Below are 24,802 nucleotides of genomic sequence, written 5' to 3'. Positions count from 1 at the left end.
CCGAGTAGTACCAATTGTAACTCGGAACATGTAGTTTACACTATCAAGTGCCCTTGTGGGCTTGTGTACATTGGTAAAACCAAAAGAAAAATTTAAATCAGGCTCACAGAGCATAAAAGCCGGATTCGTAATAGGAATTTGACTTCAAGTTTGGCAGTTCATTGGGACGAACAACGCCATACAATCGCACAACTCAAATACCAGATCATTGAACAAATCCCCAAAATACCAGGTGCAGACAATTCAAAATGCTCCTCCAGAGAGAAGTTTTTTGGATAAAAAAATTGCAGACTATGTCGCCACTGGGACTCAACGATAAATTGGAAATGTCATGTTTCCTCTAATAATTGAGGGCCTCATTTATGAGGCTGTGCGTCACTTTTACGCCGCCGGTGCAACGCACCAGTGGCGTAAAAAATGCACCTTGTTAGGCCATATTTACAAAGTGACACATCTAGGTAGATGCGCCACTCTGTAAACCCCTGTGCCACATTATACCTGCACCAGGTATAATGTATGCAAGGGGGGGCGTATTGACGCAAGAAAGGGTCGTAGAAGTGACGCAGTAAAATCTACCAGATTTCACTGTGCCACTTCTAGGACTCAAATGCGTCAAAATCTTATGCCTGCCTCACAGCAGGCGTAAGACTGGTGCAAACCCTTTCACATGAGGCTTGCCCCATGTGAAAGGACACATTGCTGGAGTTGTTTCACTTTTGTGACACACTCCAGCAATGCGTCACTTTTGCAGAAATACTGACGTATTTCCTTGCGACATGATGCGTCATACAATAACTATGACGCATCAATCATGTCGCAAGGAGGGCGCACTGAGAAGTGACGCATCACTGCTTTCACGCAGCGATGCGTCACTTCTCATAAATGAGCCCTGAATATGTTAATTCCTTACCTACCCGGGGACACACTTGTGAGCATTAAAAACACTGCATGACCTCCACATCATATGCTTTACACATAGATTGACACACTTAGAAAAGGGCAACCCAGTGTTCACAAATATTTTGTTTTGTGCAATATTTCGGGTCTGAAATTACTGCCTGTTATGTGTACTATGATTTCTTATTTTTTTCATATTGGTCATCTCGCTGATGACTATCACGTTTGCCTAACCATAGTTATGCATGCACTGTATATACTAACATTATTTCCCAATTTGTTCTAAACCCACTTTTGGACTGATACGCTACTTTGTTGATTGGTCTTCAGTGTTTTTGTGGCATTTACAGTTTTGGCTACATTCCTTTTAAGACCGGTTTCCACATGTGTTAATCGATTTGGAGTGCTCGTTTGTAGTTGTGTTTACGTTTAAATAAAGATACGGTGCCGGCAAGAAGACCGTCGTCCATGTCTACTGATTTTCGAGTACGTCACCGCGCGAAGGCGGGTATACATAGTAACGTGTCTGTGAGATAGTGTTCCGCACGGCGGGTGCCCGAGCAAGCTAGAGGACTTGTCTACTGGCGGGATAAGGTGAGCACTACTGTCTAAGGTTCACTCGAATTTAGACTGAGTATTTATGTGAACAGGCCGTTACAACGTTCTCCTCACTATTGCAGGTTTACTTGTCTACCGGAGTGTGCACAGTTAAGATTCATCACGGGCGGGTCGACCGCCATAGAGTAGCCTATCGGCAGGTAAGAAACATGTACTGCCGCGTACGCCTACTGTTGTTGCTTTTTTTCGTAGTGTTACAGTGATTATCTTCCATTAACTTGCAGACCTCTGAACGATTACGAGTCGCTCTGTTCTCATACGTTGATTATTGTGGACATGTCCTTACTGTTGCTACACTCTAGAGGTCAGTGTACTTGATTTTCTCAGTGTTTGCACTAGTAAAGGCCAGCTCTCCAGAGCGATGTAATGATTCCAGTCTTTCTGTTTAACAGCCACATCACAGTCTTCTAGCCCCTGTGTTTATTTTGCTTCATCAGAACACCACCTAGCAGCATTACATTTTCCAGCAGGTACGTGAGATTGGTGACATTAAGTTTCATTTGTCGTCTTCATTATTCATTGAAATATGTAGCCCCCTTTGTTTTCCAAAATTTCGCAGCTTGTGGCAGAATCTGCTAACAGGAATTCAGTAAGTGGGTTTGTACGGGTTTACAACCGCTTGTTTACACCTTGGTGAAGATAGCACAATTTATTGGAGGAATCATGAATCATGAATGCTTGTGTTGTTACTAACAAATTCGACCGACCTCCCTACGCACCCCTTGAATGGTATACACTCAAAATATCGAATTTTTAATATCGATTTGCATTAATATCGATTTAAAAATATAGAATGGACACAATATCGAATGGACAGAATATAGACTACGAAAATATCGAATAGAATAGCAGTAATATCGAATTCAAAATATAATCGAATTTGAGGTAAGTTAATTTCAATTTTTTAATAATATCCAATTTGTTAAAGTGATTTTTCATGTTAATATATGTGTGAAAAGTGTATATTTATTTTATAATTTATTTTAATTAATTAATTTTATGGTATTTAATTTTTGCGTAGTATAATTCTGTAGCGGGTTGTGGGTTTATAGGGGAATAGGGTGGGAAGTAATTTAATTATAATTAATTAAATTTATTAATTATTTATTGGTATTTATTTTGAATTAATGGTAATTAATTGTTAATTGGTAATTAATTAAAATATAATTGGTGATTCATTTTAATTGATTGATTAATTGATAATTATGTTAATTTTATTAATTTATTTTCTGTAGTGGGTTGTGGATTTATAGGGGAATAGGGTGGGAAGTGATTTAATTATAATTATTTAAATTTTTTAATTTATTCATTGGTATTTATTTTGAATTAAGTGTTAATTAATTGTTAATTGGTAGTTAATTAAAATATAATTGGTTATTAATTTTAATTAATTGATTAATTGATAATTATGTTAATTTTATTAATTTATTTTCTGTAGCGGGTTGTGGGTTTATAGGGGAATAGTGTGGGAAGTAATTTAAGTATAGATAATTTATGTTTTTTAATTTATTTATTGGTATTTAGTTTGAATGAATTGTTATTTACATTTTTAATTGGTAATTAATTAAAATATAATTGGTAATTAATTTTAAATAATTGATTAATTTATAATTATGTTAATATTATTTTTTTATTTTTTGTTGCGGGTTGTGTGTTTATAGGGGAATAGGGTGGGAAGTAATTTAGTTGTAATTAATTAAATATTTTAATTGATTTATTGGTTTTTTGTTGTAATTTTTAATTGTTAATTTATTAATTGTTAATTGGTAAATAATTTGTATTGATAGGTAATAATTTTTAATAATGAATTTTTATTTGTATTTTTAATTGATTAATTATTATATTATATAAAATTGTCAATTACTTTTAATTAATTTGTAATTGGTATTAATATTTATTTTATTTTTATTTATATATGAATTATTTACTTTCCCTACTGTTGCACCCTCTGGAGTGGGAATAGTAATTTGTACCCCTACGCTATCAAACGCTTTCCCTACTGTTGCACTCTCTGGAGTTGGAATAGTCATTTTTACCTCTACGCTATCCAACGCTTTCCCTACTTTTGCACTCTCTGGAGTTGGAATAGTAATTTTTACCCTCCCGCTATCCAACGCTTTCCCTACTGTTGCACTCTGTGGAGTGGGAATAGTAATTTTTACCCCTACGCTATTCAACGCTTTCCCTACTGTTGCACTCTCTGGAGTTGGAATAGTAATTTTTACCCCTACGCTATCCAACGCTTTCCCTACTGTTGCACTCTCTGGAGTTGTAATAGTAATTTTTACCCTGCCGCTATCCAACGCTTTCCCTACTTTTGCACTCTTTGGAGTGGGAATAGTAAATTTTACCCCTACCATATCCAACGCTTTCCCTACTGTTGCACTCTCAGGAGTGGGAATAGTAATTTGTACCCCTACGCTATCCAACGCTTTCCCTACTGTTGCACCCTCTGGAGTGGGAATAGTAATTTTTAGCCCTACCATATCCAACGCTTTCCCTACTGTTGCACTCTCAGGAGTGGGAATAGTAATTTGTACCCCTATGCTATCCAACGCTTTCCCTACTGTTGCACCCTCTGGAGTGGGAATAGTAATTTTTACCCCTACGCTATCCAACGCTTTCCCTACTGTTGCACTCTCTGGAGTTGGAATGGTAATTTTTACCTCTACGCTATCCAACGCTTTCCCTACTGTTGCACTCTCTGGAGTTGGAATAGTAATTTTTACCCTCCCGCTATCCAACGCTTTCCCTACTGTTGCACTCTTTGTAGTGGGAATAGTCATTTTTACCCGTTCGCTATCCAACGCTTTCCCTACTGTTGCACTCTCTGGAGTTGGAATAGTAATTTTTACCCCTACGCTATCAAACGCTTTCACTACTGTTGCACTCTCTCGAGTTGGAATAGTAATTTTTACCCTGCCGCTATCCAACGATTTCCCTACTTTTGCACTCTTTGGAGTGGGAATAATAAATTTTACCCTGCCGCTATCCAACGTTTTCCCTACTGTTGCACTCTCTGGAGTTGGAATAGTAATTTTTACCCCTGCACTATCCAACGCTTTCCCTACTGTTGCACCTGTCTGGAGTGGGAATAGTAATTTTTACCCCTATGCTATCCAACGCTTTCCATACTGTTGCACTCTTTGGAGTGGGAATAGTAATTTTTAACCCTACGCTATCTAACGCTTTCTCTACTGTTGCACTCTTTGGAGTGGGAATAGTAAATTTTACCCTGCCGCTATCCAACGTTTTCCCTACTGTTGCACTCTCTGGAGTTGGAATAGTAATTTTTACCCCTACGCTATCCAACGCTTTCCCTACTGTTGCACTTTCTGTAGTGGGAATAGTAATTTTTACCCCTACGCTATCCAACGCTTTCCCTACTGTTGCACTCTCTGGAGTGGGAATAGTCATTTTTACCCCTTCCCTATCCAACGCTTTCCCTACTGTTGCACTCTCAGGAGTGGGAATAGTAATTTGTACCCCTACGCTATCCAACGCTTTCCCTACTGTTGCACTCTCTGGAGTGGGAATAGTAATTTTTACCCCTATGCTATCCAACGCTTTCCCTACTGTTGCACTCTCTGGAGTTGGAATGGTAATTTTTACCTCTACGCTATCCAACGCTTTCCCTACTGTTGCACTCTCTGGAGTTGCGATAGTAATTTTTACCCTCCCGCTATCCAACGCTTTCCCTACTGTTGCACTCTCTGGAGTGGGAATAGTAATTTTTACCCCTACACTATCCAACGCTTTCTCTACTGTTGCACTCTTTGTAGTGGGAATAGTACATTTTACCCTGCCGCTTTCCAACGCTTTCCCTACTGTTGCACTCGCTGTAGTGGGAATAGTAATTTTTACCCCTACGCTATCCAACGCTTTCCCTACTGTTGCACTCTCTGGAGTGGGAATAGTAATTTTTACCCCTTCCCTATCCAACGCTTTCCCTACTGTTGCACTCTCTGGAGTGGGAATAGTAATTTTTACCCCTTCCTTATCCCACGCTTTCCCTACTGTTGCACTCTCAGGAGTGGGAATAGTGATTTGTACCCCTACGCTATCCAACGCTTTCCCTACTGTTGCACTCTCTGAAGTTGGAATAGTAATTTTTTACCTTCCCGCTATCCAACGTTTTCCCTACTGTTGCACTCTCTGGAGTGGGAATAGTAATTTTTACCCCTACGCTATCCAACGCTTTCCCTACTGTTGCACTCTCTGGAGTTGGAATAGTAATTTTTACCCCTACGCTATCAAACGCTTTCCCTACTGTTGCACTTTATCGAGTTGGAATAGTAATTTTTACCCTGCCGCTATCCAACGCTTTCCCTACTTTTGCACTCTGTGGGTGGAAATAGTAAATTTTACCCTGCCGCTATCCAACGTTTTCCCTACTGTTGCACTCTCTGGAGTTGGAATAGTAATTTTTACCCCTGCACTATCCAACGCTTTCCCTACTGTTGCACCTGTCTAAAGTGGGAATAGTAATTTTTACCCCTACGCTATCCAAAGCATTCCCTACTGTTGCAATCTTTGGAGTGGGAATAGTAATTTTTAACCCTACGCTATCCATCGCTTTCTCTACTGTTGCACTCTTTGGAGTGGGAATAGTACATTTTACCCTGCCGCTTTCCAACGTTTTCCCTACTGTTGCACTCTCTGGAGTTGGAATAGTAATTTTTACCCCTACGCTATTCAACGCTTTCCCTACTGTTGCACTCTCTGGAGTTGTAATAGTAATTTTTACCCTGCCGCTATCCAACGCTTTCCCTACTTTTGCACTCTTTGGAGTGGGAATAGTACATTTTACCCCTACCATATCCAACGCTTTCCCTACTGTTGCACTCTCAGGAGTGGGAATAGTAATTTGTACCCCTACGCTATCCAACGCTTTCCCTACTGTTGCACCCTCTGGAGTGGGAATAGTAATTTTTACCCCTACCATATCCAACGCTTTCCCTACTGTTGCACTCTCAGGAGTGGGAATAGTAATTTGTACCCCTACTCTATCCAACGCTTTCCCTACTGTTGCAGCCTCTGGAGTGGGAATAGTAATTTTGACCCCTACGCTATCCAACGCTTTCCCTACTGTTGCACTCTCTGGAGTTGGAATGGTAATTTTTACCTCTACGCTATCCAACGCTTTCCCTACTGTTGCACTCTCTGGAGTTGGAATAGTAATTTTTACCCTCCCGCTATCCAACGCTTTCCCTACTGTTGCACTCTTTGTAGTGGCAATAGTCATTTTTACCCCTTCGCTTTCCAACGCTTTCCCTACTGTTGCACTCTCTGGAGTTGGAATAGTAATTTTTACCCCTACGCTATCAAACGCTTTCACTACTGTTGCACTCTCTCGAGTTGGAATAGTAATTTTTACCCTGCCGCTATCCAACGATTTCCCTACTTTTGCACTCTTTGGAGTGGGAATAATAAATTTTACCCTGCCGCTATCCAACGTTTTCCCTACTGTTGCACTCTCAGGAGATGGAATAGTAATTTTTACCCCTGCACTATCCAACGCTTTCCCTACTGTTGCACCTGTCTGGAGTGGGAATAGTAATTTTTACCACTATGCTATCCAACGCTTTCCCTACTGTTGCACTCTTTGGAGTGGGAATAGTAATTTTAAACCCTACGCTATCTAACGCTTTCTCTACTGTTGCACTCTTTGGAGTGGGAATAGTAAATTTTACCCTGCCGCTATCCAACGTTTTCCCTACTGTTGCACTCTCTGGAGTTGGAATAGTAATTTTTACCCCTACGCTATCCAACGCTTTCCCTACTGTTGCACTTTCTGTAGTGGGAATAGTAATTTTTACCCCTACGCTATCCAACGCTTTCCCTACTGTTGCACTCTCTGGAGTGGGAATAGTCATTTTTACCCCTTCCCTATCCAACGCTTTCCCTACTGTTGCACTCTCAGGAGTGGGAATAGTAATTTGTACCCCTACGCTATCCAACGCTTTCCCTACTCTTGCACTCTCTGGAGTGGGAATAGTAATTTTTACCCCTATGCTATCCAACGCTTTCCCTACTGTTGCACTCTCTGGAGTTGGCATGGTAATTTTTACCTCTACGCTATCCAACGCTTTCCCTACTGTTGCACTCTCTGGAGTTGCGATAGTAATTTTTACCCTCCCGCTATCCAACGCTTTCCCTACTGTTGCACTCTCTGGAGTGGGAATAGTAATTTTTACTCCTACACTATCCAACGCTTTCTCTACTGTTGCACTCTTTGTAGTGGGAATAGTACATTTTACCCTGCCGCTTTCCAACGTTTTCCCTACTGTTGCACTCTCTGGAGTTGGAATAGTAATTTTTACCCCTACTCTATCCAACGCTTTCCCTACTGTTGCACTCGCTGTAGTGGGAATAGTAATTTTTACCCCTACGCTATCCAACGCTTTCCCTACTGTTGCACTGTCTGGAGTGGGAATGGTAATTTTTACCCCTTCCCTATCCAACGCTTTCCCTACTGTTGCACTCTTTGGAGTGGGAATAGTAATTTTTACCCCTTCCCTATCCCACGCTTTCCCTACTGTTGCACTCTCAGGAGTGGGAATAGTAATTTGTACCCCTACGCTATCCAACGCTTTCCCTACTGTTGCACTCTCTGAAGTTGGAAAAGTAATTTTTTACCTTCCCGCTATCCAACGCTTTCCCTACTGTTGCACTCTCTGGAGTGGGAATAGTAATTTTTACCCCTACGCTATCCAACGCTTTCCCTACTGTTGCACTCTCTCGAGTTGGTATAGTAATTTTTACCCTGCCGCTATCCAACGCTTTCCCTACTTTTGCACTCTGTGGGTGGAAATAGTAAATTTTACCCTGCCGCTATCCAACGTTTTCCCTACTGTTGCACTCTCTGGAGTTGGAATAGTAATTTTGACCCCTACGCTATCCAACGCTTTCCCTACTGTTGCACTCTCTGGAGTTGGAATAGTAATTTTACCCCTGCGCTATCCAACGCTTTCCCTACTGTTGCACTCTCTGGAGTGGGAATAATAATTTTTACCCCTTCCCTATCCAACGCTTTCCCTACTGTTGCACTCTCTGGAGTGGGAATAGTAATTTTTACCCCTACACTATCCAACGATTTCCCTACTGTTGCACTCTCTGGAGTGAGAATAGTAATTTGTACCCCTACGCTGTCCAACGCTTTCCCTACTGTTGCACTCTCTGGAGTGGGAATAGTCATTTTTACCCCTACGCTATCCAAAGCTTTCCCTACAGTTGCACCCTCTGGAGTGGGAATAGTAATTTTTACCCCTACGCTATCCAACGCTTTCCCTACTGTTGCACTCTCTGGAGTTGGAATAGTAAATTTTTACCCCTACGCTATCAAACGCTTGCCCTACTGTTGCACTCTCTCGAGTTGGAATAGTAATTTTTACCCTATCCCTATCCAACTCTTTCCCTACTTTTGCACTCTTTGGAGTGGGAATAGTAAATTTTAACCTGCCGCTATCCAACGTTTTCCCTACTGTTGCACTCTCTGGATTTGGAATAGTAATGTTTACCCCTGCACTATCCAACGCTTTCCCTACTGTTGCACCTGTCTGGAGTGGGAATAGTAATTTTTACCCCTACGCTATCCAACGCTTTCTCTACTGTTGCACTCTTTGGAGTGGGAATAGTAATTTTTAACCCTACGCTATCCAACGCTTTCTCTACTGTTGCACTCTTTGGAGTGGGAATAGTAAATTTTACCCTGCCGTTATCCAACGTTTTCCCTACTGTTGCACTCTGTGGAGTTGGAATAGTAAGTTTTTAACCCTACGCTATCTAACGCTTTCCCTACTGTTGCACTCTCTGTAGTGTGAATAGTAATTTTTACCCCTGCGCTATCCAACGCTTTCCCTACTGTTGCACTCTCTGGATTTGGAATAGTAATTTTTACCCCTGCACTATCCAACGCTTTCCCAACTGTTGCACCTGTCTGGAGTGGGAATAGTAATTTTTACCCCTACGCTATCCAACGCTTTCCCTACTGTTGCACTCTTTGGAGTGGGAATAGTAATTTCTAACCCTACGCTATCCAACGCTTTCTCTACTGTTGCACTCTTTGGAGTGGGAATAGTAATTTTTACCCTGCCGCTATCCAACGTTTTCCCTACTGTTGCACTCTCTGGAGTTGGAATAGTAATTTTTACCCCTACGCTATCTAACGCTTTGCCTACTGTTGCACTCTCTGTAGTTTGAATAGTAATTTTTACCCCTGCGCTATCCAACGCTTTCCCTACTGTTGCACTCTCTGGAGTGGGAATAGTAATTTTGACCCCTTCCCTATCCAACGCTTCCCCTACTGTTACACTCTCAGGAGTGGGAATAGTAATTTGTACCCCTACGCTATCCAACGCTTTCCCTACTGTTGCACTCTCTGGAGTCGGAATAGTAATTTTTACCCCTACACTATCCAACTCTTTCCCTACTGTTGCACTCTCTGGAGTGAGAATAGTAATTTGCACCCCTACGCTATCCAACGCTTTCCCTACTGTTGCACTCTCTGGAGTGGGAATAGTAATTTTACCCCTACGCTATCCAAAGCTTTCCCTACTGTTGCACCCTCTGGAGTGGGAATAGTAATTTTTACCCCTACGCTATCCAACGCGTTCCCTAATGTTGCACTCTCTGGAGTGGGAATAGTAATTTTTACCCCTAGCCTATCCAAATGCTTTCCCTACTGTTGCACTCTCTGGAGTGGGAATAGTAATTTTTACCCCTACGCTATCCAACGCTTTCCCTACTGTTGCACTCTCCTGAGTGGGAATAGTAATTTTTACCCCTACGCTATCCAACGCTTTCCCTACTGTTGCACTCTCTGGAGTGGGAATAGTAATTTTTACCCCTTCCCTATCCAACGCTTTCCCTACTGTTGCACTCTCTGGAGTTGGAATGGTAATTTTTACCTCTACGCTATCCAACGCTTTCCCTACTGTTGCACTCTCTGGAGTTGCGATAGTAATTTTTACCCTCCCGCTATCCAACGCTTTCCCTACTGTTGCACTCTCTGGAGTGTGAATAGTAATTTTTACCCCTACACTATCCAACGCTTTCTCTACTGTTGCACTCTTTGGAGTGGGAATAGTAAATTTTACCCTGCCGCTATCCAACGTTTTCCCTACTGTTGCACTCTCTGGAGTTGGAATAGTAATTTTTACCCCTACGCTATCCAACGCTTTCCCTACTGTTGCACCCTCTGTAGTGGGAATAGTAATTTTTACCCCTACGCTATCCAACGCTTTCCCTACTGTTGCACTCTCTGGATTGGGAATAGTAATTTTTACCCCTTCCCTATCCAACGCTTTCCCTACTGTTGCACTCTCTGGAGTGGGAATAGTAATTTTTACCCCTTCCCTATCCCACCCTTTCCCTACTGTTGCACTCTCAGGAGTGGGAATAGTAATTTGTACCCATACGCTATCCAAAGCTTTCCCTACTGTTGCAATCTTTGGAGTGGGAATAGTAATTTTTAACCCTACGCTATCCATCGCTTTCTCTACTGTTGCACTCTTTGGAGTGGGAATAGTAAATTTTACCCTGTCGCTATCCAATGTTTTCTCTACTGTTGCACTCTCTGGAGTTGGAATAGTAATTTTTACCCCTGCACTATCCAACGCTTTCCCTACTGTTGCACCTGTCTGGAGTGGGAATAGTAATTTTTACCCCTATGCTATCCAAAGCTTTCCCTACTGTTGCAATCTTTGGAGTGGGAATAGTAATTTTTAACCCTACGCTATCCATCGCTTTCTCTACTGTTGCACTCTTTGGAGTGGGAATAGTAATTTTTACCCTGCCGCTATCCAACGTTTTCCCTACTGTTGCACTCTCTGGAGTGGGAATAGTAATTTTTACCCCTGCGCTATCCAACGCTTTCCCTACTGTTGCACTCTCTGGAGTGGGAATAGTAATTTTGACCCCTTCCCTATCCAACGCTTCCCCTACTGTTACACTCTCAGGAGTGGGAATAGTAATTTGTACCCCTACGCTATCCAACGCTTTCCCTACTATTGCACTCTCTGGAGTCGGAATAGTAATTTTTACCCCTACACTATCCAACACTTTCCCTACTGTTGCACTCTCTGGAGTGAGAATAGTAATTTGTACCCCTACGCTATCCAACGCTTTCCCTACTGTTGCACTCTCTGGAGTAGGAATAGTAATTTTACCCCTACGCTATCCAAAGCTTTCCCTACTGTTGCACCCTCTGGAGTGGGAATAGTAATTTTTACCCCTACGCTATCCAACGCGTTCCCTAATGTTGCACTCTCTGGAGTGGGAATAGTAATTTTTACCCCTAGCCTATCCAAACGCTTTCCCTACTGTTGCACTCTCTGGAGTGGGAATAGTAATTTTTACCCCTACGCTATCCAACGCTTTCCCTACTGTTGCACTCTCCTGAGTGGGAATAGTAATTTTTACCCCTACGCTATCCAACGCTTTCCCTACTGTTGCACTCTCTGGAGTGGGAATAGTAATTTTTACCCCTTCCCTATCCAACGCGTTCCCTAATGTTGCACTCTCTGGAGTGGGAATAGTAATTTTTACCCCTAGCCTATCCAAATGCTTTCCCTACTGTTGCACTCTCTGGAGTGGGAATAGTAATTTTTACCCCTACGCTATCCAACGCTTTCCCTACTGTTGCACTCTCTGGAGTGGGAATAGTAATTTTTACCCCTTCCCTATCCAACGCTTTCCCTACTGTTGCACTCTCAGGAGTGGGAATAGTAATTTGTACCCCTATGCTATCCAACGCTTTCCCTACTGTTGCACTCTCTGGAGTGGAATAAGTAATTTTTACCCCCACGCTATCCAACGCTTTCCCTACTGTTGCACTCTCTGGAGTTGGAATGGTAATTTTTACCTCTACGCTATACAACGCTTTCCCTACTGTTGCACTCTCTGGAGTTGCGATAGTAATTTTTACCCTCCCGCTATCCAACGCTTTCCCTACTGTTGCACTCTCTGGAGTGGGAATAGTAATTTTTACCCCTACACTATCCAACGCTTTCTCTACTGTTGCACTCTTTGGAGTGGGAATAGTAAATTTTACCCTGCCGCTATCCAACGTTTTCCCTACTGTTGCACTCTCTGGAGTTGGAATAGTAATTTTTACCCCTACGCTATCCAACGCTTTCCCTACTGTTGCACCCTCTGTAGTGGGAATAGTAATTTTTACCCCTACGCTATCCAACGCTTTCCCTACTGTTGCACTCTCAGGAGTGGGAATAGTAATTTGTACCCCTACGCTATCCAAAGCTTTCCCTACTGTTGCAATCTTTGTTGTGGGAATAGTAATTTTTAACCCTACGCTATCCATCGCTTTCTCTACTGTTGCACTCTTTGGAGTAGGAATAGTAAATTTTACCCTGCCGCTATCCAACGTTTTCCCTACTGTTGCACTCTCTGGAGTTGGAATAGTAATTTTTACCCCTGCACTATCCAACGCTTTCCCTACTGTTGCACCTGTCTGGAGTGGGAATAGTAATTTTTACCCCTATGCTATCCAAAGCTTTCCCTACTGTTGCAATCTTTGGAGTGGGAATAGTAATTTTTAACCCTACGCTATCCATCGCTTTCTCTACTGTTGCACTCTTTGGAGTGGGAATAGTAATTTTTACCCTGCCGCTATCCAACGTTTTCCCTACTGTTGCACTCTCTGGAGTTGGAAATTAATTTTTACCCCTACGCTATCTAACGCTTTGGCTACTGTTGCACTCTCTGTAGTTTGAATAGTAATTTTTACCCCTGCGCTATCCAACGCTTTCCCTACTGTTGCACTCTCTGGAGTGGGAATAGTAATTTTGACCCCTTCCCTATCCAACGCTTCCCCTACTGTTACACTCTCAGGAGTGGGAATAGTAATTTGTACCCCTACGCTATCCAAAGCTTTCCCTACTGTTGCAATCTTTGGAGTGGGAATAGTAATTTTTAACCCTACGCTATCCATCGCTTTCTCTACTGTTGCACTCTTTGGAGTGGGAATAGTAAATTTTACCCTGCCGCTATCCAACGTTTTCCCTACTGTTGCACTCTCTGGAGTTGGAATAGTAATTTTTACCCCTGCACTATCCAACGCTTTCCCTACTGTTGCACCTGTCTGGAGTGGGAATAGTAATTTTTACCCCTATGCTATCCAAAGCTTTCCCTACTGTTGCAATCTTTGGAGTGGGAATAGTAATTTTTAACCCTACGCTATCCATCGCTTTCTCTACTGTTGCACTCTTTGGAGTGGGAATAGTAAATTTTACCCTGCCGCTTTCCAACGTTTTCCCTACTGTTGCACTCTCTGGAGTTGGAATAGTAATTTTTACCCCTACGCTATCCAATGCTTTCCCTACTGTTGCACTCTCTGGAGTGGGAATAGTAATTTTGACCCCTTCCCTATCCAACGCTTCCCCTACTGTTACACTCTCAGGAGTGGGAATAGTAATTTGTACCCCTACGCTATCCAACGCTTTCCCTACTGTTGCACTCTCTGGAGTCGGAATAGTAATTTTTACCCCTACACTATCCAACACTTTCCCTACTGTTGCACTCTCTGGAGTGAGAATAGTAATTTGTACCCCTACGCTATCCAACGCTTTCCCTACTGTTGCACTCTCTGGAGTGGGAATAGTAATTTTACCCCTATGCTATCCAAAGCTTTCCCTACTGTTGCACCCTCTGGAGTGGGATTAGTAATTTTTACCCCTACGCTATCCAACGCTTTCCGTACTGTTGCACTCTCCTGAGTGGGAATAGTAATTTTTACCCCTACGCTATCCAACGCTTTCCCTACTGTTGCACTCTCTGGAGTGGAAATAGTAATTTTTACCCCCACGCTATCCAACGCTTTCCCTACTGTTGCACTCTCTGGAGTTGCGATAGTAATTTTTACCATCCCGCTATCCAACGCTTTCCCTACTGTTGCACTCTCTGGAGTGGGAATAGTAATTTTTACCCCTACACTATCCAACGCTTTCTCTACTGTTGCACTCTTTGGAGTGGGAATAGTAAATTTTACCCTGCCGCTATCCAACGTTTTCCCTACTGTTGCACTCTCTGGGGTTGGAATAGTAATTTTTACCCCTACGCTATCCAACGCTTTCCCTACTGTTGCACCCTCTGTAGTGGGAATAGTAATTTTTACCCCTACGCTATCCAACGCTTTCCCTACTGTTGCACTCTCTGGATTGGGAATAGTAATTTTTACCCCTTCCCTATCCAACGCTTTCCCTACTGTTGCACTCTCTGGAGTGGGAATAGTAATTTTTACCCCTTCCCTATCCCACGCTTTCCCTACTGTTGCACTCTCAGGAGTGGGAATAGTAATTTGTACCCCTACGCTATCCAAAGCTTTCCCTACTGTTGCAATCTTTGGAGTGGGAATAGTAATTTTTAACCCTACGCTATCCATCGCTTTCTCTACTGTTGCACTCTTTGGAGTGGGAATAGTAAATTTTACCCTGCCGCTATCCAACGTTTTCCCTACTGTTGCACTCTCTGGAGTTGGAATAGTAATTTTTACCCCTGCACTATCCAACGCTTTCCCTACTGTTGCACCTGTCTGGAGTGGGAATAGTAATTTTTACCCCTATGCTATCCAAAGCTTTCCCTACTGTTGCAATCTTTGGAGTGGGAATAGTAATTTTTAACCCTACGCTATCCATCGCTTTCTCTACTGTTGCACTCTTTGGAGTGGGAATAGTAAATTTTACCCTGCCGCTTTCCAACGTTTTCCCTACTGTTGCACTCTCTGGAGTTGGAATAGTAATTTTTACCCCTACGCTATCCAATGCTTTCCCTACTGTTGCACTCTCTGTAGTGGGAATAGTAATTTTTACCCCTACGCTATCCAACGCTTTCCCTACTGTTGCACTCTCAGGAGTGGGAATAGTAATTTGTACCCCTACACTATCCAACGCTTTCCCTACTGTTGCACTCTCTGGAGTGGGAATAGTAATTTTTACCCCTACACTATCCAATGATTTCCCTACTGTTGCACTCTCTGGAGTGAGAATAGTAATTTGTACCCCTACGCTGTCCAACGCTTTCCCTACTGTTGCACTCTCTGGAGTGGGAATAGTCATTTTTACCCCTACGCTATCCAAAGCTTTCCCTACAGTTGCACCCTCTGGAGTGGGAATAGTAATGTTTACCCCTACGCTATCCAACGCTTTCCCTACTGTTGCACTCTCTGGAGTTGGAATAGTAATTTTTACCCCTACGCTATCAAACGCTTGCCCTACTGTTGCACTCTCTCGAGTTGGAATAGTAATTTTTACCCTGCCCCTATCCAACGCTTTCCCTACTTTTGCACTCTTTGGAGTGGGAATAGTACATTTTAACCTGCCGCTATCCAACGTTTTCCCTACTGTTGCACTCTCTGGATTTGGAATAGTAATGTTTACCTCTGCACTATCCAACGCTTTCCCTACTGTTGCACCTGTCTGGAGTGGGAATAGTAATTTTTACCCCTACGCTATCCAATGCTTTCCCTACTGTTGCACTCTCTGGAGTTGGAATAGTAATTTTTAACCCTACGCTATCTAACGCTTTCCCTACTGTTGCACTCTCTGGAGTGGGAATAGTAATTTTTACCCCTTCCCTATCCACCGCTTTCCCTACTGTTGCACTCTCTGGAGTGGGAATAGTAATTTTTACCCCTTCCCTATCCCACGCTTTCCCTACTGTTGCACTCTCAGGAGTGGGAATAGTAATTTGTACCCCTACGCTATCCAACGCTTTCCCTACTGTTGCACCCTCTGAAGTGGGAATAGTAATTTTTTACCCCTACGCTATCCAACGCTTTCCCTACTGTTGCACTCTCTGACGTTGGAATAGTAATTTTTTACCTTCCCGCTATCCAACGCTTTCCCTACTGTTGCACTCTCTGGAGTGGGAATAGTAATTTTTACCCCTACGCTATCCAACGCTTTCCCTACTGTTGCACTCTCTGGAGTTGGAATAGTAATTTTTACCCCTACGCTATAAAACGCTTTCCCTACTGTTGCACTCTCTCGAGTTGGAATAGTAATTTTTACCCTGCCGCTATCCAACGCTTTCCCTACTTTTGCACTCTGTGGGTGGAAATAGTAAATTTTACCCTGCCGCTATCCAACATTTTCCCTACTGTTGCACTCTCTGGAGTTGGAATAGTAATTTTTACCCCTGCACTATCCAAAGCTTTCCCTACTATTGCACCTGTCTGAAGTGGGAATAGTAATTTTTACCCCTACGCTATCCAAAGCTTTCCCTACTGTTGCAATCTTTGGAGTGGGAATAGTAATTTTTAACCCTACGCTATCCATCGCTTTCTCTACTGTTGCACTCTTTGGAGTGGAAATAGTAAATTTTACCCTGCCGCTTTCCAACGTTTTCCCTACTGTTGCACTCTCTGGAGTTGGAATAGTAAGTTTTTACCCCTACGCTATCCAATGCTTTCCCTACTGTTGCACTCTATGGAGTTGGAATAGTAATTTTACCCCTGCGCTATCCAACGCTTTCCCTACTGTTGCACTCTCTGGAGTGGGAATAATAATTTTTACCCCTTCCCTATCCAACGCTTTCCCTACTGTTGCACTCTCTGGAGTGGGAATAGTAATTTTTACCCCTACACTATCCAACGATTTCCCTACTGTTGCACTCTCTGGAGTGAGAATAGTAATTTGTACCCCTACGCTGTCCAACGCTTTCCCTACTGTTGCACTCTCTGGAGTGGGAATAGTCATTTTTACCCCTACGCTATCCAAAGCTTTCCCTACAGTTGCACCCTCTGGAGTGGGAATAGTAATTTTTACCCCTACGCTATCCAACGCTTTCCCTACTGTTGCACTCTCTGGAGTTGGAATAGTAATTTTTACCCCTACGCTATCAAACGCTTGCCCTACTGTTGCACTCTCTCGAGTTGGAATAGTAATTTTTACCCTGTCCCTATCTAACGCTTTCCCTACTTTTGCACTTTTGAATAGTACATTTTAACATGCCGCTATCCAACGTTTTCCCTACTGTTGCACTCTCTGGATTTGGAATAGTAATGTTTACCCCTGCACTATCCAACGCTTTCCCTACTGTTGCACCTGTCTGGAGTGGGAATAGTAATTTTTACCCCTACGCTATCCAACGCTTTCTCTACTGTTGCACTCTTTGGAGTGGGAATAGTAAATTTTACCCTGCCGTTATCCAATGTTTTCCCTACTGTTGCACTCTCTGGAGTTGGAATAGTAAGTTTTTAACCCTACGCTATCTAACGCTTTCCCTACTGTTGCACTCTCTGTAGTGTGAATAGTAACTTTTACCCCTGCGCTATCCAACGCTTTCCCTACTGTTGCACTCTCTGGATTTGGAATAGTAATTTTTACCCCTGCACTATCCAACGCTTTCCCTACTGTTGCACCTGTCTGGAGTGGGAATAGTAATTTTTACCCCTACGCTATCCAACGCTTTCCCTACTGTTGCACTCTTTGGAGTGGGAATAGTAATTTCTAACCCTACGCTATCCAACGCTTTCTCTACTGTTGCACTCTTTGGAGTGGGAATAGTAATTTTTACCCTGCCGCTATCCAACGTTTTCCCTACTGTTGCACTCTCTGGAGTTGGAATAGTAATTTTTACCCCTACGCTATCTAACGCTTTGCCTACTGTTGCACTCTCTGTAGTGTGAATAGTAATTTTTACCCCCACGCTATCCAACGCTTTCCCTACTGTTGCACTCTCTGGAGTTGGAATGGTAATTTTTACCTCTATGCTATCCAACGCTTTCCCTACTGTTGCACTCTCTGGAGTTGCGATAGTAATTTTTACCCTCCCGCTATCCAACGCTTTCCCTACTGTTGCACTCTCTGGAGTGGGAATAGTAATTTTTACCCCTACACTATCCAACGCTTTCTCTACTGTTGCACTCTTTAGAGTGGGAATAGTAAATATTACCCTGCCGCTATCCAACGTTTTCCCTACTGTTGCACTCTCTGGAGTTGGAATAGTAATTTTTACCCCTACGCTATCCAACGCTTTCCCTACTGTTGCACCCTCTGTAGTGGGAATAGTAATTTTTACCCCTACGCTATCCAACGCTTTCCCTACTGTTGCACTCTCTGGATTGGGAATAGTAATTTTTACCCCTTCGCTATCCAACGCTTTCCCTACTGTTGCACTCTCTGGAGTGGGAATAGTAATTTTTACCCCTTCCCTATCCCACGCTTTCCCTACTGTTGCACTCTCAGGAGTGGGAATAGTAATTTGTACCCCTACGCTATCCAAAGCTTTCCCTACTGTTGCAATCTTTGGAGTGGGAATAGTAATTTTTAACCCTACGCTATCCATCGCTTTCTCTACTGTTGCACTCTTTGGAGTGGGAATAGTAAATTTTACCCTGCCGCTATCCAACGTTTTCCCTACTGTTGCACTCTCTGGAGTTGGAGTAGTAATTTTTACCCCTGCACTATCCAACGCTTTCCCTACTGTTGCACCTGTCTGGAGTGGGAATAGTAATTTTTACCCCTATGCTATCCAAAGCTTTCCCTACTGTTGCAATCTTTGGAGTTGGAATAGTAATTTTTACCCCTATGCTATCCGATGCTTTCCCTACTGTTGCACTCTCTGTAGTGGGAATAGTAATTTTTACCCCTACGCTATCCAACGCTTTCCCTACTGTTGCACTCTCTGTAGTGTGAATAGTAATTTTTACCCCTGCGCTATCCAACGCTTTCCCTACTGTTGCACTCTCTGGATTTGGAATAGTAATTTTTACCCCTGCACTATCCAACGCTTTCCCAACTGTTGCACCTGTCTGGAGTGGGAATAGTAATTTTTACCCCTACGCTATCCAACGCTTTCCCTACTGTTGCACTCTTTGGAGTGGGAATAGTAATTTCTAACCCTACGCTATCCAACGCTTTCTCTACTGTTGCACTCTTTGGAGTGGGAATAGTAATTTTTACCCTGCCGCTATCCAACGTTTTCCCTACTGTTGCACTCTCTGGAGTTGGAATAGTAATTTTTACCCCTACGCTATCTAACGCTTTGCCTACTGTTGCACTCTCTGTAGTTTGAATAGTAATTTTTACCCCTGCGCTATCCAACGCTTTCCCTACTGTTGCACTCTCTGGAGTGGGAATAGTAATTTTGACCCCTTCCCTATCCAACGCTTCCCCTACTGTTACACTCTCAGGAGTGGGAATAGTAATTTGTACCCCTACGCTATCCAACGCTTTCCCTACTGTTGCACTCTCTGGAGTCGGAATAGTAATTTTTAACCCTACGCTATCCATCGCTTTCTCTACTGTTGCACTCTTTGGAGTGGGAATAGTAAATTTTACCCTGCCGCTATCCAACGTTTTCCCTACTGTTGCACTCTCTGGAGTTGGAATAGTAATTTTTACCCCTGCACTATCCAACGCTTTCCCTACTGTTGCACCTGTCTGGAGTGGGAATAGTAATTTTTACCCCTATGCTATCCAAAGCTTTCCCTACTGTTGCAATCTTTGGAGTGGGAATAGTAATTTTTAACCCTACGCTATCCATCGCTTTCTCTACTGTTGCACTCTTTGGAGTGGGAATAGTAAATTTTACCCTGCCGCTTTCCAACGTTTTCCCTACTGTTGCACTCTCTGGAGTTGGAATAGTAATTTTTACCCCTACGCTATCCAATGCTTTCCCTACTGTTGCACTCTCTGGAGTGGGAATAGTAATTTTGACCCCTTCCCTATCCAACGCTTCCCCTACTGTTACACTCTCAGGAGTGGGAATAGTAATTTGTACCCCTACGCTATCCAACGCTTTCCCTACTGTTGCACTCTCTGGAGTCGGAATAGTAATTTTTACCCCTACACTATCCAACACTTTCCCTACTGTTGCACTCTCTGGAGTGAGAATAGTAATTTGTACCCCTACGCTATCCAACGCTTTCCCTACTGTTGCACTCTCTGGAGTGGGAATAGTAATTTTACCCCTATGCTATCCAAAGCTTTCCCTACTGTTGCACCCTCTGGAGTGGGATTAGTAATTTTTACCCCTACGCTATCCAACGCTTTCCGTACTGTTGCACTCTCCTGAGTGGGAATAGTAATTTTTACCCCTACGCTATCCAACGCTTTCCCTACTGTTGCACTCTCTGGAGTGGAAATAGTCATTTTTACCCCCACGCTATCCAACGCTTTCCCTACTGTTGCACTCTCTGGAGTTGCGATAGTAATTTTTACCATCCCGCTATCCAACGCTTTCCCTACTGTTGCACTCTCTGGAGTGGGAATAGTAATTTTTACCCCTACACTATCCAACGCTTTCTCTACTGTTGCACTCTTTGGAGTGGGAATAGTAAATTTTACCCTGCCGCTATCCAACGTTTTCCCTACTGTTGCACTCTCTGGGGTTGGAATAGTAATTTTTACCCCTACGCTATCCAACGCTTTCCCTACTGTTGCACCCTCTGTAGTGGGAATAGTAATTTTTACCCCTACGCTATCCAACGCTTTCCCTACTGTTGCACTCTCTGGATTGGGAATAGTAATTTTTACCCCTTCCCTATCCAACGCTTTCCCTACTGTTGCACTCTCTGGAGTGGGAATAGTAATTTTTACCCCTTCCCTATCCCACGCTTTCCCTACTGTTGCACTCTCAGGAGTGGGAATAGTAATTTGTACCCCTACGCTATCCAAAGCTTTCCCTACTGTTGCAATCTTTGGAGTGGGAATAGTAATTTTTAACCCTACGCTATCCATCGCTTTCTCTACTGTTGCACTCTTTGGAGTGGGAATAGTAAATTTTACCCTGCCGCTATCCAACGTTTTCCCTACTGTTGCACTCTCTGGAGTTGGAATAGTAATTTTTACCCCTGCACTATCCAACGCTTTCCCTACTGTTGCACCTGTCTGGAGTGGGAATAGTAATTTTTACCCCTATGCTATCCAAAGCTTTCCCTACTGTTGCAATCTTTGGAGTGGGAATAGTAATTTTTAACCCTACGCTATCCATCGCTTTCTCTACTGTTGCACTCTTTGGAGTGGGAATAGTAAATTTTACCCTGCCGCTTTCCAACGTTTTCCCTACTGTTGCACTCTCTGGAGTTGGAATAGTAATTTTTACCCCTACGCTATCCAATGCTTTCCCTACTGTTGCACTCTCTGTAGTGGGAATAGTAATTTTTACCCCTACGCTATCCAACGCTTTCCCTACTGTTGCACTCTCAGGAGTGGGAATAGTAATTTGTACCCCTACACTATCCAACGCTTTCCCTACTGTTGCACTCTCTGGAGTGGGAATAGTAATTTTTACCCCTACACTATCCAATGATTTCCCTACTGTTGCACTCTCTGGAGTGAGAATAGTAATTTGTACCCCTACGCTGTCCAACGCTTTCCCTACTGTTGCACTCTCTGGAGTGGGAATAGTCATTTTTACCCCTACGCTATCCAAAGCTTTCCCTACAGTTGCACCCTCTGGAGTGGGAATAGTAATGTTTACCCCTACGCTATCCAACGCTTTCCCTACTGTTGCACTCTCTGGAGTTGGAATAGTAATTTTTACCCCTACGCTATCAAACGCTTGCCCTACTGTTGCACTCTCTCGAGTTGGAATAGTAATTTTTACCCTGCCCCTATCCAACGCTTTCCCTACTTTTGCACTCTTTGGAGTGGGAATAGTACATTTTAACCTGCCGCTATCCAACGTTTTCCCTACTGTTGCACTCTCTGGATTTGGAATAGTAATGTTTACCTCTGCACTATCCAACGCTTTCCCTACTGTTGCACCTGTCTGGAGTGGGAATAGTAATTTTTACCCCTACGCTATCCAATGCTTTCCCTACTGTTGCACTCTCTGGAGTTGGAATAGTAATTTTTAACCCTACGCTATCTAACGCTTTCCCTACTGTTGCACTCTCTGGAGTGGGAATAGTAATTTTTACCCCTTCCCTATCCACCGCTTTCCCTACTGTTGCACTCTCTGAAGTGGGAATAGTAATTTTTACCCCTTCCCTATCCCACGCTTTCCCTACTGTTGCACTCTCAGGAGTGGGAATAGTAATTTGTACCCCTACGCTATCCAACGCTTTCCCTACTGTTGCACCCTCTGAAGTGGGAATAGTAATTTTTTACCCCTACGCTATCCAACGCTTTCCCTACTGTTGCACTCTCTGACGTTGGAATAGTAATTTTTTACCTTCCCGCTATCCAACGCTTTCCCTACTGTTGCACTCTCTGGAGTGGGAATAGTAATTTTTACCCCTACGCTATCCAACGCTTTCCCTACTGTTGCACTCTCTGGAGTTGGAATAGTAATTTTTACCCCTACGCTATAAAACGCTTTCGCTACTGTTGCACTCTCTCGAGTTGGAATAGTAATTTTTACCCTGCCGCTATCCAACGCTTTCCCTACTTTTGCACTCTGTGGGTGGAAATAGTAAATTTTACCCTGCCGCTATCCAACATTTTCCCTACTGTTGCACTCTCTGGAGTTGGAATAGTAATTTTTACCCCTGCACTATCCAAAGCTTTCCCTACTATTGCACCTGTCTGAAGTGGGAATAGTAATTTTTACCCCTACGCTATCCAAAGCTTTCCCTACTGTTGCAATCTTTGGAGTGGGAATAGTAATTTTTAACCCTACGCTATCCATCGCTTTCTCTACTGTTGCACTCTTTGGAGTGGAAATAGTAAATTTTACCCTGCCGCTTTCCAACGTTTTCCCTACTGTTGCACTCTCTGGAGTTGGAATAGTAATTTTTACCCCTACGCTATCCAATGCTTTCCCTACTGTTGCACTCTATGGAGTTGGAATAGTAATTTTACCCCTGCGCTATCCAACGCTTTCCCTACTGTTGCACTCTCTGGAGTGGGAATAATAATTTTTACCCCTTCCCTATCCAACGCTTTCCCTACTGTTGCACTCTCTGGAGTGGGAATAGTAATTTTTACCCCTACACTATCCAACGATTTCCCTACTGTTGCACTCTCTGGAGTGAGAATAGTAATTTGTACCCCTACGCTGTCCAACGCTTTCCCTACTGTTGCACTCTCTGGAGTGGGAATAGTCATTTTTACCCCTACGCTATCCAAAGCTTTCCCTACAGTTGCACCCTCTGGAGTGGGAATAGTAATTTTTACCCCTACGCTATCCAACGCTTTCCCTACTGTTGCACTCTCTGGAGTTGGAATAGTAATTTTTACCCCTACGCTATCAAACGCTTGCCCTACTGTTGCACTCTCTCGAGTTGGAATAGTAATTTTTACCCTGTCCCTATCTAACGCTTTCCCTACTTTTGCACTTTTGAATAGTACATTTTAACATGCCGCTATCCAACGTTTTCCCTACTGTTGCACTCTCTGGATTTGGAATAGTAATGTTTACCCCTGCACTATCCAACGCTTTCCCTACTGTTGCACCTGTCTGGAGTGGGAATAGTAATTTTTACCCCTACGCTATCCAACGCTTTCTCTACTGTTGCACTCTTTGGAGTGGGAATAGTAAATTTTACCCTGCCGTTATCCAACGTTTTCCCTACTGTTGCACTCTCTGGAGTTGGAATAGTAAGTTTTTAACCCTACGCTATCTAACGCTTTCCCTACTGTTGCACTCTCTGTAGTGTGAATAGTAACTTTTACCCCTGCGCTATCCAACGCTTTCCCTACTGTTGCACTCTCTGGATTTGGAATAGTAATTTTTACCCCTGCACTATCCAACGCTTTCCCTACTGTTGCACCTGTCTGGAGTGGGAATAGTAATTTTTACCCCTACGCTATCCAACGCTTTCCCTACTGTTGCACTCTTTGGAGTGGGAATAGTAATTTCTAACCCTACGCTATCCAACGCTTTCTCTACTGTTGCACTCTTTGGAGTGGGAATAGTAATTTTTACCCTGCCGCTATCCAACGTTTTCCCTACTGTTGCACTCTCTGGAGTTGGAATAGTAATTTTTACCCCTACGCTATCTAACGCTTTGCCTACTGTTGCACTCTCTGTAGTGTGAATAGTAATTTTTACCCCCACGCTATCCAACGCTTTCCCTACTGTTGCACTCTCTGGAGTTGGAATGGTAATTTTTACCTCTATGCTATCCAACGCTTTCCCTACTGTTGCACTCTCTGGAGTTGCGATAGTAATTTTTACCCTCCCGCTATCCAACGCTTTCCCTACTGTTGCACTCTCTGGAGTGGGAATAGTAATTTTTACCCCTACACTATCCAACGCTTTCTCTACTGTTGCACTCTTTAGAGTGGGAATAGTAAATATTACCCTGCCGCTATCCAACGTTTTCCCTACTGTTGCACTCTCTGGAGTTGGAATAGTAATTTTTACCCCTACGCTATCC

The 24,802-nt window shown here is 43.1% G+C and overlaps 1 long non-coding RNA gene across 1 annotated transcript in view; it reads left to right on the top strand.

Annotated features, from left to right (window-relative positions):
• Nucleotides 1-1,429: 1,429 nt before the first annotated feature.
• The window catches only part of LOC144763784 (uncharacterized), a 310,592-nt gene continuing 287,219 nt past the window's right edge, over nt 1,430-24,802 (top strand). Inside the window, exons 1-4 of the long non-coding RNA XR_013596261.1 lie at nt 1,430-1,491; nt 1,578-1,655; nt 1,740-1,819; nt 1,908-1,985. This is a non-coding gene — a long non-coding RNA (uncharacterized LOC144763784). The remainder of the gene's footprint in view (nt 1,492-1,577; nt 1,656-1,739; nt 1,820-1,907; nt 1,986-24,802) is intronic.

The sequence above is a fragment of the Lissotriton helveticus genome, chromosome 6 (assembly GCF_964261635.1).
Source record: "Lissotriton helveticus chromosome 6, aLisHel1.1, whole genome shotgun sequence".
NCBI lineage: Eukaryota > Metazoa > Chordata > Amphibia > Caudata > Salamandridae > Lissotriton > Lissotriton helveticus.
This window is presented reverse-complemented; position numbering and strand designations above follow the sequence as displayed.